General features: G+C 38.6%; 1 protein-coding gene across 4 annotated transcripts in view; it reads left to right on the top strand.

The window, feature by feature from the left end:
- The first annotated feature begins 10,893 nt into the window (after positions 1 to 10,893).
- The window catches only part of Cdc42se2 (CDC42 small effector 2), an 87,858-nt gene continuing 83,675 nt past the window's right edge, over positions 10,894 to 15,076 (top strand). For all 4 annotated transcript variants that reach the window (XM_076855754.2, XM_076855753.2, XM_076855752.2 and 1 more), the window contains exon 1: positions 10,894 to 11,029. The gene's annotated coding sequence lies outside the window, so the exon portion shown is untranslated. The remainder of the gene's footprint in view (positions 11,030 to 15,076) is intronic.

Consider the following 15,076-nt stretch of genomic DNA (forward strand, 5'->3'; position numbering starts at 1 on the left):
GCATGAAATAATCCTGTGGATACCATTTTCTTTTTAAGGTTTCACATTCTGCTCTTTATGAATGAATGTCACATGGAGTTTATCAAAGAACCAAACAAAGCAAGAACATTGTAAAGTTCAAAGGTTATGTATAATAAATTAATAATTCTCCATAGATATAAACTTTATTCTTAAAGCAACATCATTAGCACTTTTGTCTTTCTGCCTGCCTCGTTAGCATCTTCTGAATAAAGTGAAACTCCTTAGCATGATCCAGTGTCTTTCTGCAGGTTCAGTATTGTTTCCTGTCTGTGTCCACATGCACCCTTCTCACCCTGCATTCATTCTCTAGCTTCTAACGGCATCACTCTTTCTCGTACTGTTTTGATTTTATACATGTTGTTTTTTCATGCCTTGAAAATTACTACCTTCCTTTCATTCTTAGATAATTCCTCTGAAGCATCTGCCCTTTTAGGACTCCTTTCTGGTCCCCCTCAGCCTGCATCCAGTGCCCTCCACTAGAACTTTCTCTGTGATAATACTTAGCAAACTAACTTCCTCTCACACAGACTAATGCTGGAGCCGGAAGCTGTGGTGGGAGCTTCTTGATTCAGCAGCTTCCTGGCTGCAGCTAGAGCCACAGTAGGAGGGGGAGGCAACTCCTGCATGTGGGTGCAGGACAGGGGACAGAGGGTAAACCAACCACACCTTCCCTGGCAAGGCTGGCCTGAGCACAAGGTCCAGACCAAGAGCCATATTCTTAATAGAGGGCAGAGACACAGAAGAGGCAAGAAGTTGTTCATGGGTATAGGAGGCAAGCATGGGAAGACTTGAGAGGGATGTAAGGGATGGTGTGAGGTGTGAAGAGCTGTTGGAACCAGAAGGTGCTACATTGCTGCTATTGTTTTTCACCATTCTCCTCCCCAGCAGTCTTAGGACAGAGACTCCCATCATTAAAGCTCCACTGCCACACAACAAACACAACAGGGCCTGCCACACAACAAACGGTTCAACAGCTGAACTCCACTGAATTGAATCAAGTTTTGTTAGCCTTCTCTTAAAGATCATTCTGGAACAACTCTTATAAAGGATACTTTTCTAGGAAATATTCGCTCATCCCCACCAAAAAGGATCCTCTTTTTACACATATGGTATGCAAGCATCTCTTAGTCTCTGTTTCAGTGTTCTACCTTGTACTGTACGTATTTGAATATGGCCCATTTTTTCTGAGTCTACTCCAGGAGAAAGATCACTGTCTGAGTCATCTTCGAAGATCTCACAGGACTTTCTGTCCAGTAGAAATACCATGGATTTGTGTGTGTGTGTGTGTGTGTATTATATGTGCGCGCATATGTAGATATACTGAGTCTTGGATGGCTGCTGTGTGTGCATCGCTCCAATTTCCTACCATTTCTGATTTGCTCTAATCTTTTTTTTATTTTATTTAGATGTAGGAGCTATTTTTTAAAATATTTTTTAGTTGTCACTGGACTTTATTTATTTTTATGTGATGCTGAGAATCGAACCCAGTGCCTCACACATTCTAGGCAAGCACTCTACCACTGAGCCACAACCCCTACCCTAATCTTTATTCTTGTATAATGGGATGTTGACTTAGGAAAAAAAAACAAGCTTATGTAAAATCCAAAAGTCTAGTCCTTTAAAGGAAAAGCAAAGGAAATAAATATATAATCATCTACTGAATTTGGTATAAAAACCAGTGTATATCCTTCTGTGCAAGACGGGGTTTTGTTTTAACCTGGCAATCTCGGTTGCCAGGTATTACTTTACTTTGGCTGCACAGTTTGATTTGTCTTACATTTTGCAATTTGAAACTAGAAATTACTGCACCACGTAAACCCTGATCCTCTGATTGAACAATGACTCATTATAACTGAAACAAACAAACAAAAACTATTTGGTGTATACCAGAGTGTGACATACATGTATGTGTGTGTTTTCACTTATCTATAATCATCTATTTATCATCTATTTATATTAATTTTAGGATTATCAAAGAAAATTTGTTCAAACATATATTTAAAGGTCTAGAATTGGACTATCCAATACATAGCCACTAGTTATATGTTGCTATTAAATTCTTTTTAAAATATATATATATATGTATGTATGTATGTATATATTTAGTTGTCAATGAACATTTTTGTCTTATTTATTTATATGTGGTGCTGAAGATTGAACCCAGGGCCTCACACATGCCAGGCAAGCACTCTATCATTGAGCTACAACTCCAGCCTGCTATTAAATTTTTAAAAATTGGTTATTCTGAACTGAGATGTGTTATAAATGTGAAAAATACATACTAAAACTGGGCTGAGTCATATGTTTGTAATCCCAGTGACTCAGGAAGTTGAGGAAGGAGGATTACAAGTTCAAGACAAGTCTGAGCAATTTAGCAAGACCCTATCTCAATATGAAAAATAAAAAGGGCTGAAGGTCTAACTCAGTGGTAAAGCATCTCTGGGTTCAACCCTCAGTACCACAAAAAAATCAAAAGAAAATACATAATGAATTTTGAAGTTCTAGTTGAAAAATATAAAATATGCCATTTATTAGCGGTGACACAGTACAAAAAAAATTATGTTCACAGTATTTTTGATATGTTGGGTTAGATAAAATATATTATTAAAGTTAATTTGACATTTATTTTTTATGTGGCTTCTAGAAAATTTTAAATTATTATGAGACTTGCATTCTATTTCTGTAGGATAGCATTAGAAAAAATTTCCCATAGTCTCCTTCCTCATATAATCATAAACAGACAACTCAGGCTTATTTATTAGTGCCTGAGAATCAATGCATTTGTTTTTATAATTGACAACAGAATCTGAGATTCACTCTTCAAGCTGGAGGGCTACCATAACAGCTGGTCTAGGGAAGGGTCAATTCAATGTCAGAGGCTGTATTAGTTTTCTATTGCCATGTAATAAATTAATACAAATGTAATGGGCTGAAACAATACACCCATTTATTAGCTTATATTCTCAGTAGGTCAGAAGTCCAGCACAGTGTGGGTAGGTTCTTTGCTCATAGTATCACAGACTGAAATCAAGATGTTTGCAAGTCTGACTTTCCATCTGGAGGTTCTGGGGGAAAGATCAGCCTCCAAGCTCTTTCTTATTGGCAGAATTTAGTTCCTTGTGGTTATAGGACTTAGGTCCCTGTTTCCTTGTCAGCCATGGGCCACCCTGTTACTAGAGACTGCCTGCATTCCTTGCCACATGTCCCCCTCCCATCCTCAAGCCAGCAAAGCTGAATCAAATCCTTTTTTATGCTTCAAACTTCTCTGATTTCACTTTTTGCCACTAACCAAAGAAAACTCTCCACTTTGAAGGGCTCACGTCATTAGATCAGGCCCACCCACACATGACATAATCGTGAGAATGACATCTGGTCCCATTCACAGGTTCTGGGAATTGAGGACTGGAATGTAGATGGAAGTGGGAGGAGGGGCATTTTTAACAGTTGTGTCCAGCACATTCCAGGGTATTATATACAGCATGTACCCCACCACAGTGGCAGTGGCAGAGAACAAGGCACCAGAATCCTCCCAGCACCTTGGCTTAGCTAGTGGTGGGGACAAAAGCAAGAGCCCAGTCTTTATGAGACAGTTAACCCTTTCTGGGGGAGGAGTGCCAGTGGTATATGAAGGTTTGCCATCTTCCTTACCTTCCAATTTTACCTCTGACTTTCATTCATTAGGGAAGCAGCCAGTAGATCTCTATACTACGAGGAAGTGGCAACATTTCTGTCCTACCTGTTAGAAGGGTACCAATCTCCAGGTGCTTAAGGCCTGGATGCCCTATGTCTCTTGCTGGAGGCCTGGGGAATGCTAGAGATGGAAGTCCTGTTGGTGCTTACTAAATGGCCTCCTAACAGACCACTGGAGGTGACTTCTGCTCTCATTGAGCCTCCTCAAGGTGTCAGGCAGAAGCCTCCTCTCCTCTGACTATAGTCAGGGGCTGAGTAAACAGCCAGCTCAGACTCTACTGGGGGCCTCCTGACTTTTGGAATTATCTTTCCTAGCTCTTGCATCACAGTCTGCTAATACCTAGCTGAAAAATAATTATCCTTCTTGCTTTCCCTGGGAACACACCTTGAAGATGCCAGTTTCTGAACCTTTGCTCACTAAACTTTGTTTCCTCTAAGCCACTTTTTCTTTGTCTTTATTGCCATTATTGCTTACTTGGTAGGTTTCTATAGGTGAATCATATTTTTAACTTCATATTTCAACAAACAGAGAAAGGAAACTTTTATTGCTATCATAGGAAGAAGATCTGTATTACTTGTCATATGTAGATGTTATTAAGTGTAAAAACAAAACAAAACAAAACAGAAAGAGAAAGTCATGGTCCTTGACATTTAGTTTTTATGTGGCTTCTAGAAAATTTTGGTGTTCTCTAATCTGCCATATAACAGAGTGATTCTCAAAAGATTCCCTTCCAGCCAGCTGTGGTGGCACAGGCCTGCAATCCCAGTTACTTGGAAGGTTGAAGCAGGAGAATTCTAAATTGATGACGAGCCTGTAGTAAGACCCTGTCTCAAAAATAAAATTATAAATAAAAAGGGTTGGGGATGTAGCTCAGTGGTAGATCACTTCCCTAGCATGTGTGAGGCCCTGGGTTCAGTCCCAGCACTGGGGAACAACAACAACAAAAGATTCCTTTCCTCTTCTCTTTCCCTGTTGTCAATCCCTGGAGGCCTGCCTTTCTTTCTTCCTGCCCTTCCTTCTTTGGTACTGAACTCAGGATCACTCTATCACTGAGCTATATTCCCACCCCAATTTTTATTTTATTTTTTTTATTTTGAGACAGGGAATTGCTAAAACACTGAGGCTGGCCTGGAACTGTGATTCCCCTGCCTGAGGCCTCCCAAATTGCAGGATTACAGGTAGGCTACACCTGGCCCCAGAGGCATTTTGATTTAACTTTTTTTTTTCAGTATTGAGGATGGAACCCAGGACCTCACACATGCTAGCAAGCACTCTACCAACACTCCCAGTCTTTCCAGAGGTATTATTACAATTCCTCACCTTTTTTTTTTTTTTTTTTTAAGCTGAGGGGCTACAATATAGTTAGATTACAGGCTATGTGTTGGAACTTTCTCCATCCTTGCCCCTGCCCTCCCTGCAACCCCTAATGAAGTGTGGTGCCTGAAGTCAGCTCTCACACCACCAAAGGTGTGTTATCTATAGTTAAAAGACAGCTCTTCTAAGTAGCTAACTACCTTCGTCCCAGAGGCCCTCCTCAAATTCCCCTCCCTCTGAGGAGTCTTTTCTGACCAACACGGACCTCACTGATCCCTTGACTAAATTCATAAGGCTTCTGTGTCTAGATATTCAAATGCTGCTGTGTGACATTTCATTAGGAAACAAAGACCTTGCTTTACCCTGAGCTTTCCCACAGCTCTTGGTATGCTACCTGGCAAACAGTGGGCATTCAGTGAATATTTGTGGTTTGATGAGCAGCAAGGGTCAGTTCTAGGTAGAAGAAGCATAAAGTCAAGTCTGAATTGTGTTCCTATCCCACCTTTGGCTGTTTTAGTCACTGAAAGAGCTCTTTTCTGAGTTGTGGATTTTCTTTCTCAATAAGTTCTGTGGGTTTCCTGATTTTTCTCAGTCTTCTTAAATTATAATTCATCTGCTGTGTGTCTGTTTACTAATTAGCTAAAAATATTTGATGTTTGCCACTAGTTTTAGGCTACTTGCCTATATCATAATTTTTTGTTACCTTCAATGACACCAAAGATGGACCGAGTATGCCTAATAGGTGCTTAAAAGATTTATGTTGTATAAATAAGAAAATATGTGTTTTATCATTTATTTCTTGGAGTATCCCTTTTGTATCTTCATGAAAAAAACTAAATCTCAAAGTAATTCATCTAACATCGGTCAATGTGATTTACCAAGTTTTTTTTATTAGTTACTGTCCAAAGCACAAGTATAGAAGACCTAATGACATCATCCTTTCCTCTTTTATTTGGTTTACCTGGCCAATTCAGATGTACCTTTCAAGAAGCAATTTAAGAGCTGGGGGGGTGTGGCTTAATGGTAGAGAGCTTACCTAGCATTCTTTAGGCCCTGTGTTCTAGCCCCAGGGCCTACTAGAAAAATTGTTATTTGGTATTTTGTAATTTCAAACTACATCTTGACATTGATGAAATGTATTGTCAATGGTTTGGTAAATAAATACAAAGTTTCTTCTACTCTTGTTCTTTTGGAACAAGATTTTACTTGGCAACAAAAAGGGAAAAAAGAGAAGCCACTTAAGTCTGTATAGCTTTCACAGAATGGATGGCTTCCCCTCAATGTCCCAAAAACCATTTGCCTATACTTCTCATTAAGAGTTACCATATAACTGAGCATCAAAACTGGACACAATTGAGAATGAAAGGGGGCACAAGTAACTATTAAACCAGAAGAGACGTGACAAACATTCAACTGTAAAACTCTCCTAAGTCTGGGCCTTATTTCTCTTTGTTGCCTAAAACCATTCAGCACATTGTGATGATAGAAGAAATGTTAGTGCCCCTTAAAAATGATCATTTAATTGAATATTTTATTATCTTGATATATAACTTAAAGATATTTTGATATATAATTGTCTCTTTTGGGGCTGCTTAGCCTGTTCCAGGCCCAGGGACGAGAATTTTTCTTGAATTCTCTCAATGATTTCTTACAACAGTCCTCCAAGCAGGGCTACTCTTGGTCCTATAAAATTAAGAGAATAGGGCTGGGGCTGTAGCTCAAAGGCAGAGCGCTTGATTCGCATGCGTGGGGCACTGGGTTCAATCCTCAGCACCACATAAAAACAAACAAATAAAATAAAGGCATTCTGTTCATCTACAACTACAGAAAGTATTTTAAAAATAATAATAAATTAGGAGAATAAGCTAGATTGGATAAAAAAAAAAAAGAACTTTGCTCAGCATCACCTAGCTAATTAAATAGCAGGACTTGGACATGAACTCCAGATACCAACTCCTCTAAGCATGGAAAAAGAGGTCGCATCAAGTTTTGGAAAGCAGTTAAAAAATATTAATAGCATACTTTTAGGAAAAATCCATTTGCTTTAAGATTTTTGAAGGAAAATTTATTTAAGTAAAAGATTGCAAAATCATGTCAGTGTGGCAGCTACTTGATTAGCAGTGGGTTGGACCAACATGTTGCTTCCTGTTGCCCTTGGTGATAATGTTTCCACTTATTATGGACTAGTAATCGCTCCAAACAGTTTCTTTTATTCTGTAACAGTAGCATTTACTTATCAGTATTTTTGATATACACTATGTGAATAAATTATGAATAGTGTCTATTTTATACTCTTGTTCTTTTGGAACAAGATTTTACTTGGCAACAATTTTAAGGACAGTGCAGACACATCATATTATTGATTCTAGAAAAATTATTATTTGATATTTTGTAATTACAAACTACATTTTTTTAAAAAAAAATTTTTCAGTTGTTGATAGGCCTTTATTTATTTGCTTATTTATATGTGGTGCTGGGAATCGAACCTAGTGCCTCACATGTACAAGGCAAATGCTCTACCTCTGAGTTACAACTCCAGCCCCTACAAACTACATTTTGTCATTGATGAAATATATTATCAATGGTTTGGTAAATAAATATGAAGTTTAATTTTACTTAAAAAATTTGAATTGTAAAGCATAGTCTGTAGCTTTACAGGTTTTTTTCTTTTTTTAACATTCTTTCTTTCTTTTTATTTTTTTAAAAATATTTATTTTTTAATTGTAGTTGGACACAACACCTTTATTTCACTTATTTATTTTATTTTTTTATGTGGTGTTGAGGATCAAACCCAGGGTCTCACACATGCAAGGCAAGCGCTCTACCACTGAACCACAACCCCAGCCCCTAACATTCCTTTAAAAAAAATATTTACTATAATTTGTTATACACGACAGCAGAATGCATTTCAACTTATAGTACACATATAGAGCACAATTTTTTTTATGTCTCTGGTTGTATACAAAGTAGGGTCACACCATTCGTGTCTTCATACATGTGCTTAGGTAATATGTCCATCTCATTCTTCTACCATCTTTTCCCCATACCCATTCCCTTCCCTTCCTTTTGCCCTATATAAAGTTTCTCCATTCCTCCCATGCTCCCCCCCAACCCCCATTATGGATCAAATTCCATATATCAGAGAAAACATTAAACCTTTGGGTTTTTGGGATTGGCTTTCTTCACTTAGGATGAAACTCTCTAACTCCATCCATTTACCTGCAAATGTCATGATTTTATTCTCTTTTAATGCTGAGTAATATTCCATTGTGTGTGTGTGTGTGTGTGTGTATATATATATATATATATATATATATATATATATCACAGTTTCTTTATCCATTCATTCATTGAGGGGCATCTAGGTTGGTTCCACAATTTAGCTATTGTAAATTGTGCTGCTATAAACATTGATGTGGCTGCCTCACTGTAGTATGCTATTTTAAAGTCCTTTGGGTATAAACTGAGGAGTGGGATAGCTGGGTCAGATGGTAGTTCCAAGTTTTTTAAGGAAGCTCCATACTGCTTTCCAGATTGATTATAGCAATTTGCAGTCCTTTCAGCAATGTGTGTCTTTTCCCCCACACACTCACCAATACTTATTGTTGTTTATATTCTTAATAGCTGCCATTTTGACTGGAGTGAGATGAAATCTTAAGAGTAGTTTTGATTTGCATTTCTCTAATTGTTAGAGGTGTTGAACTTTTTTTCATATATTTGTTGATTAATTGTATGGCATCTTATGAGAAGTGTCTGTTCAGTTCCTTAGCCCATTTATTGATTGGGTTATTTGTTTTTTTGGTGTTGTTTTTTTAATTCTATAAATATATATCCTAGAGATAAGTGCTCTGATGTGCATGTGGTAAAAATTTGCTCCCATTCACTGATTGTTTCTTTTGCTGAAAAGAAGAGTTTGAATTTGAATCCATCCCATTTATTGATTCTTGATTTTATTTCTTGCATTATAGGAGTCTTAAGGAAGTTGGGGCCTAATTTGACATGATGAAGAGCTTTACAGTGTTTTAAATCACAAAGGCTCAATTAAATATGTCAAGAGACTATGCTGTGAATGTACTATTGAGTAATACTCTCTCAGAAATGATATTGTGAATCAAACTGTCCTTAATTGACTTTTTTCTACTGACAATAGCAATTGAAATTGTCATACTCTTCAATCATGTTTTTAATAAACAAAATATGAAATATATGAAAATATATACTCAAATAACGAATTTTACCCTTTATTAATAATGGTAGCAAATATTACTTAAGGCATTCAAACTTTATTTGTAATTCAAAGGGATGAAAACAAGCATATACATCAAATTCAGTAATTTTCTGCATCTTTTGCCTTAGGAAATTTTTAGAAACAATATGCTGCTGAGTATCACATCAGTAAAGTTCCTTTGCCCTATCACATTATTCCTATTCAGTAAAATAGGATACCAGGATATCACTGGTCAAAAAATTGTATTAAATGTAAATAAATGGTATCACTGTACTCTGAGTAACTGAAAAATTAAAATGCTTATGGGATGATATAGATTAGGGTCTTACGGTTAACTGATAGAAATTGGAACCAATAGCAAATTTAAAATAAAAAATTGGTCATTTTTTTGTTGCTTTACTCTTTTTATTCTCAGAAAATTTTAAAATTTTTCATTTTTTTTTCTAGGCACTTAGAACAGACCAAAATCTCAGCTTTTACTTGATGAGACAGATACTAAAAGAAAAACATATGGAATAAAAAAGTTTCAAAGACTGTTGTAAGAGTCATGGCAAGAAAGAAACAAGACCAAACAAGATAGGAAGGATTGAGAATGGGAGCGGGGCTGTAACTATTTTAATAGCTATTTTAGTAGGCTGACCTTTGTTAAAGTGAGATTTAAGCAAGAAAAAGAGGTGAAAATGACATTAAGGGGAAAATGTTCTAGACCCTGTTTCTGATTTATTTTGAAAGTACATCCAACAAACTCTCTTGACAGATTGCAGGTGAAAACTGAGTTGCCAAGGAGAAGTTCAAAGTTTCTGGACTGAGCAACCAAGCAATTAGGTCTTGCTATCAAATGAGATGTGCATTACAAAATTGTATTCAGAGCAGCTTATATTTGAAAATTTACTTTAATGGTTTTTGGTTCTTTCCCTTTCCTTTCAACCCATGATAAAAGTTTGGTAGGTGTTTCGGTGGAGTATGGGTTAGATCACACGAAACACACTCTCAGTTTCTGAGACATATAAAATATACAGCTAAAGGAGTCACAGAGGTCCAGTAGACAAGTAATTTTCACATATTTCAAGTGCCAGGTGGATGTTCTTGGCCTTAAGCCAGTGAATGATTGACGCAAAGATTCCGACTTCTATCTTGTACAAAAAAACAGTAACCGGAGGATTTCGTGGCACCTCTCAACAGCCACGGCTGAGAGATGTCTTGTTCCACCGCCCACTCAGCACAGATGCTCCCTCGCCCGCGCGCGTCCGCCGCCCCAAATCGCGCGCTGGTACCGCCCCTCCGCGCTGCCTCCGAGGTGCGTGGGTCGGGGCCCAACTGAGCGGACAGGGGCTTCCTCAAGCCCCACTGTGGTCGCATTTTCCGGGGTGTCCGTTTAGGCTCCAGCCCCGGTTCTCGGCCCACCGCTACCCTCACAGGCGGCTTCCAATCCAGAATGATTCAGGTCTTCGGGGTCTCCAGAGCCATCAGCTAGTTCATTCCCTAGGCGGGGCAAGGGGCGGAGACTGCCTGAGGCCGCGGACGGGGCGGGGCCTGCCGGGGGCGGGGCCTCGCGAAGGCAGCTGCAGCTGCGCGAAGAAGCCCGGCCTCCTGCCTTTCCAGGGGCGCGCACCGCCTCTGGCTCCACCCGCGCGCGAGCCAGGGCGGGGAGGGCGGGGGCCAGGAAGCGGCGAGCGCGCCGGGGAGCGCAGCTGCGGGCGCGGGGACTGTAGGAGCCGCGGAGCCGGCGGTCAGAGCGGCTGCAGCTGGAGCGAGCGGATGAAACAAAGGCGACGGTGAGTGGAACGCCGGCCTCACGCCTCACCTTCGCGGCCCTTCGTGCGTGGACTCGGAGCCCTGAACCCCCGCCCCGAGGACTCCGGGGCGAGCGCGGCCCGGCCCTGCACGCCGCGCGTTGCGGGTTGTAGGCTGAGCCTGCGGCTCCATTTTCAGGTCTGGGCGAGGTCTTCATGCCCGAGGACCCTGCCTTTCATTTTTCTTCCATTTGCTCTGAGGAATGCTTACGTGCTCTGTTCAGAATTCACGGCAGGCAGGCGGGCGGGCAGGCGGGCGGGCGGTTGAGGCAGCCAACAGTCCGCCTGATGTAAAATGGCAATGCAGACCCCTCCCCCCAAGTTTGCAGGTCCCCAAGTCTAGAAGGTGGCGCGAGCCGAGAGGGCCCGGGTCGTCCAAGTGCAGATTTTGGAGGGCCGGGGACCTCCGGCACCGGAGCCCGGAGATTCGCCCGAGGCTCCCCGCGCGTTCCGCCGGAGGTTCCTGCTCCGGGGCCCCGGAGAGGAAGCCCTGGCCACCTTGGAGGAGCTCGGACTACTCTTACAGGTTGTTTTACCCAGAGCTGGATGCTTCAGTTGTGATCATTGGTAACGGGTGTGGTAGGTAGCGGCTAGCTGACGTCGCATTAATAGCTGAAAAGCAGCCCCGTAGGCTGACTTCATATATACAGGCAGCAGCATTGGGATTCCACTTTGGCTGCAGAAATGATAAGATTTTGTAGAGGAAATTGGTGGTAATTAAAAACTTTAAATGTGTTAAGGGTCCTGACATATAGTAGATGCTCAATAAAATATTGGTTGAATGAATGAATCTTGAAACATCAAAGCTGATCTCACATCAAGTAAGATTTAGGCTCATACCCTTAAGACTCAGATTAAGGAAAAAACGTTGGAACCCGTCGTTTTATCTGCTTGTTTTGGGTTTTTACCCACTATGTCCTTTTTTTTTTTTTTCCCTGTGGTGCTGGGGATTGAACCCAGGGCCTTGTGCATGTGAGGCAATCAGCACCGCCCCCCCACAACATGTACTCTTGATGAATAATCACTTATTATTGAAATGTGAAGTTTTTCATCTTGAGAGAAGTTGGCACACATTTTCTATTTCTTAAAACAGGGCTTATGGACTGGGGCTGTACCTCAGTGGCAGAACGCTTGTGTGAGGCACTGGGTTTCGTCCTCAGCACCACAGAAAATAAACAAAGGCATTCTGTCCGTACACAACTAGGAAAAAAGTTTAAAAAAACCAACCAAACAAACCTTATTTCCTTTGAGGATACTGGAGAAGATAAAGAGGTGTTTGAGTTGTAGTTTGAGATGGAGCTTTCTAGTTCGTTATGAATAAAGTTATGTCTTTTGAGGGACTGGCTTTATGATCAAGGAAGAACACTGAAGGGGTTGAGGGAGGAGAACTAAGGTTGCACTAATCTAATTAAAGGGCACCATTGGCAAAACCTATCGTCAGACATTTATTATGTGCTGAGACCTGTGTTGGGTGTTGAATTTCTGGATGCCAACAAAACCCACAATTATCATTTTTTAAAACTTCAACATAAAGTTCTTTCATCATCATCATTATTATTTTTATTTTATTTTTTTTAAATTTTGAGATAGGGTCTCACTAAGTTACTTAAGGCCTGTAAATTGTTAAAGTTAGTTTTGAACTTGCAATTCTCTGCCTCTATAGTTGCTGGGATTACAGGCATGTGCCTCCATATCTGGCTCTTCTGTTATTATTGGCCATTGGGGACTGTCTTAAACCCCTAGTGCCTACTTTTGGGAAAGATGGCAGGTGAACTATAGGAAGTGTCCATTCATAAGTCTGTTTAAAGATTAATAACTAACTTTTTAGGGCTAAGATTGTTGGGTTACACTTTCACATTATTAGTTAATAAAAAATCTGTCAACATTTTAAAATGAAGAAGGAGTTCAACAAAGTAATATGCTTATTTTCCCCCTGATTTTAGATGGTTTGAGGAAGGTATGTTTATTGAAGGGTAGTTTACTGATGGGTATGCTTTCTATAAAAAAAAAAAAAAAAATCTTTGCAGTGACATCATTTTGTCTTTAAAAATTCCCAAGGATAAATAGTGGATTTTTTTTCTATAAGAAACGTTTTTATATGTGGTTCAGTGGTAGAGTCCTTGCTTAGCATGTGCTAGGCCATAGGTTGGGTCTCCAACACAGCCGCCCCCCCCCCCCCACCAAAAAAAAAAGTTTTTAAATAAAGCAACTTTTCAGAAATTTTATTTTGGCCTTTTGTTTATCATCTACAAACAAAAACAGTATTAACTTGATAGTGCTAAAAAGGGGAGAATTATGATAATAATTTGTGGTTCCATATTTGAACTTTCCCTCTATTACAGGTGTGATAAAGCTTCTTACTAAAAAGAGGATGAGATTAGCATTACAGTTATTCTGAACATATTTGTTGTTGTTGTTGTTGTTGTTATTGTTCTGAGGATTGAATCCAGGATCTGTATCATATACTCTTATCATTGAGTCTCTGCATTGCCTATTTAAAAATCTTTTATTTATATATGTTTTAAAAACACTATAGTCCTGTGTCACACGGTTACTTTCTAGTCAACAACAGACTGTATATACTATTAGGTACATAGTGAGCTAAAACATCTAAGTTTGTGTAAGTGTACTCTGATGTTCATACAAGGATGAAATTGCCTAATGACACATTTTTTTCTGTCTCCCTGTCATTAAATGACACAGTACAATTTATTCATTATATTTGGCCACTTCAGAAGTCCAAATTCATATGCCACAAAGTCATTTATGATCGTTATAGGATATTGTAGATTACTGAAGTTTTTATAGTTAGCTTTTGAATTTAATGTACCCTTTTGATTTATCAGTGCATAGACTTTTCTTTAACGGTCTGATGTTAATGAGAAACGTTATAGTGAATGATAATGGAGATGGTAAAGAACAGTGTAAACTAAACAAATTGTGAGATGTTAAATGAAAAGTGCCAGGCTTTTATTTATATATATATATATATATATATATATATATATATATATATATTTTTTTTTTTTTTTTTTTTTGATAAGCACTTCACTTGATAAGCATTTCTATATATTATAAATCTTGACAATCAGCAGCATTGAGACTTGGTAAAATATTTTTTCCAATAAATAAGAACTCATAATGATTATTTTTATATCTTTAAAAATATTCTTAAGTATTCTTACCTTGGAGTAGTTCATGATGTTTGAGGCCAAAATCCAGGATTATTATTTTTTACAAATGTTGGAATATTGGAAATGTTGGTGGTTTCTTTTTTTTTTTTAATTGAAGTTTATGTATCTGTTGAAGGAGATAGTTAATTTTTGTAATGCTTTTTAGAAACAATTTGGAATGATTTTAGATTTAGATAAATTTCTTTACTCAGATATAAGTAATAAAATGATTAAGAATGATGCTGATGTGACATATTGCATCTGTACCCATATTCACCTGTAAAAGATTATAGTTTATCAGTTAAATGTTAATATAAAACATTTTAGGGCTTTTAAACTAATTTCTCATTTATTATCTAAGATAGGTTGCTATTATATTTTTTTAAGTCTCAATTGTCTTTCAAGTCATGAAAGTGTTTAGTTTTCTTGTCTGCTTGGGATGAGTCTAGAAGATTTTGTAAGATTTTTCTGCACAATTGGAAATACATGTTGATTTTGATCTGTTGTAGTGTTCTTTTTTAAGTTTTTTTTTAGTTTAGAGGGATACAAGACCTTCATTTTATTTGTTTATTTTTATGTGGTGCTGAGGATTGAACACAGTGCCTCACACATGGCTAGGCAAGTACTTGTATCACTGAGCTGCAACTGCAGCCCCTATTGTAGTGTTCTTAATCGGAATTTTCATGAAGGGAATATTTTAGGATTTTATTGAGTGTTAAATATTAGTAATGGTTTAAGTCTGTCTTGGAGACATTATAGGTTCTTTTTCTTTTTATTTTTTTGGTGGTGGTGCTGGTGATTGAACTCAGGGATTCATGTATGCTAGAGAAGTGTTCTTCCACTGAACAAACTCAGT

This window comes from Callospermophilus lateralis, chromosome 5, assembly GCF_048772815.1.
Source record: "Callospermophilus lateralis isolate mCalLat2 chromosome 5, mCalLat2.hap1, whole genome shotgun sequence".
NCBI lineage: Eukaryota > Metazoa > Chordata > Mammalia > Rodentia > Sciuridae > Callospermophilus > Callospermophilus lateralis.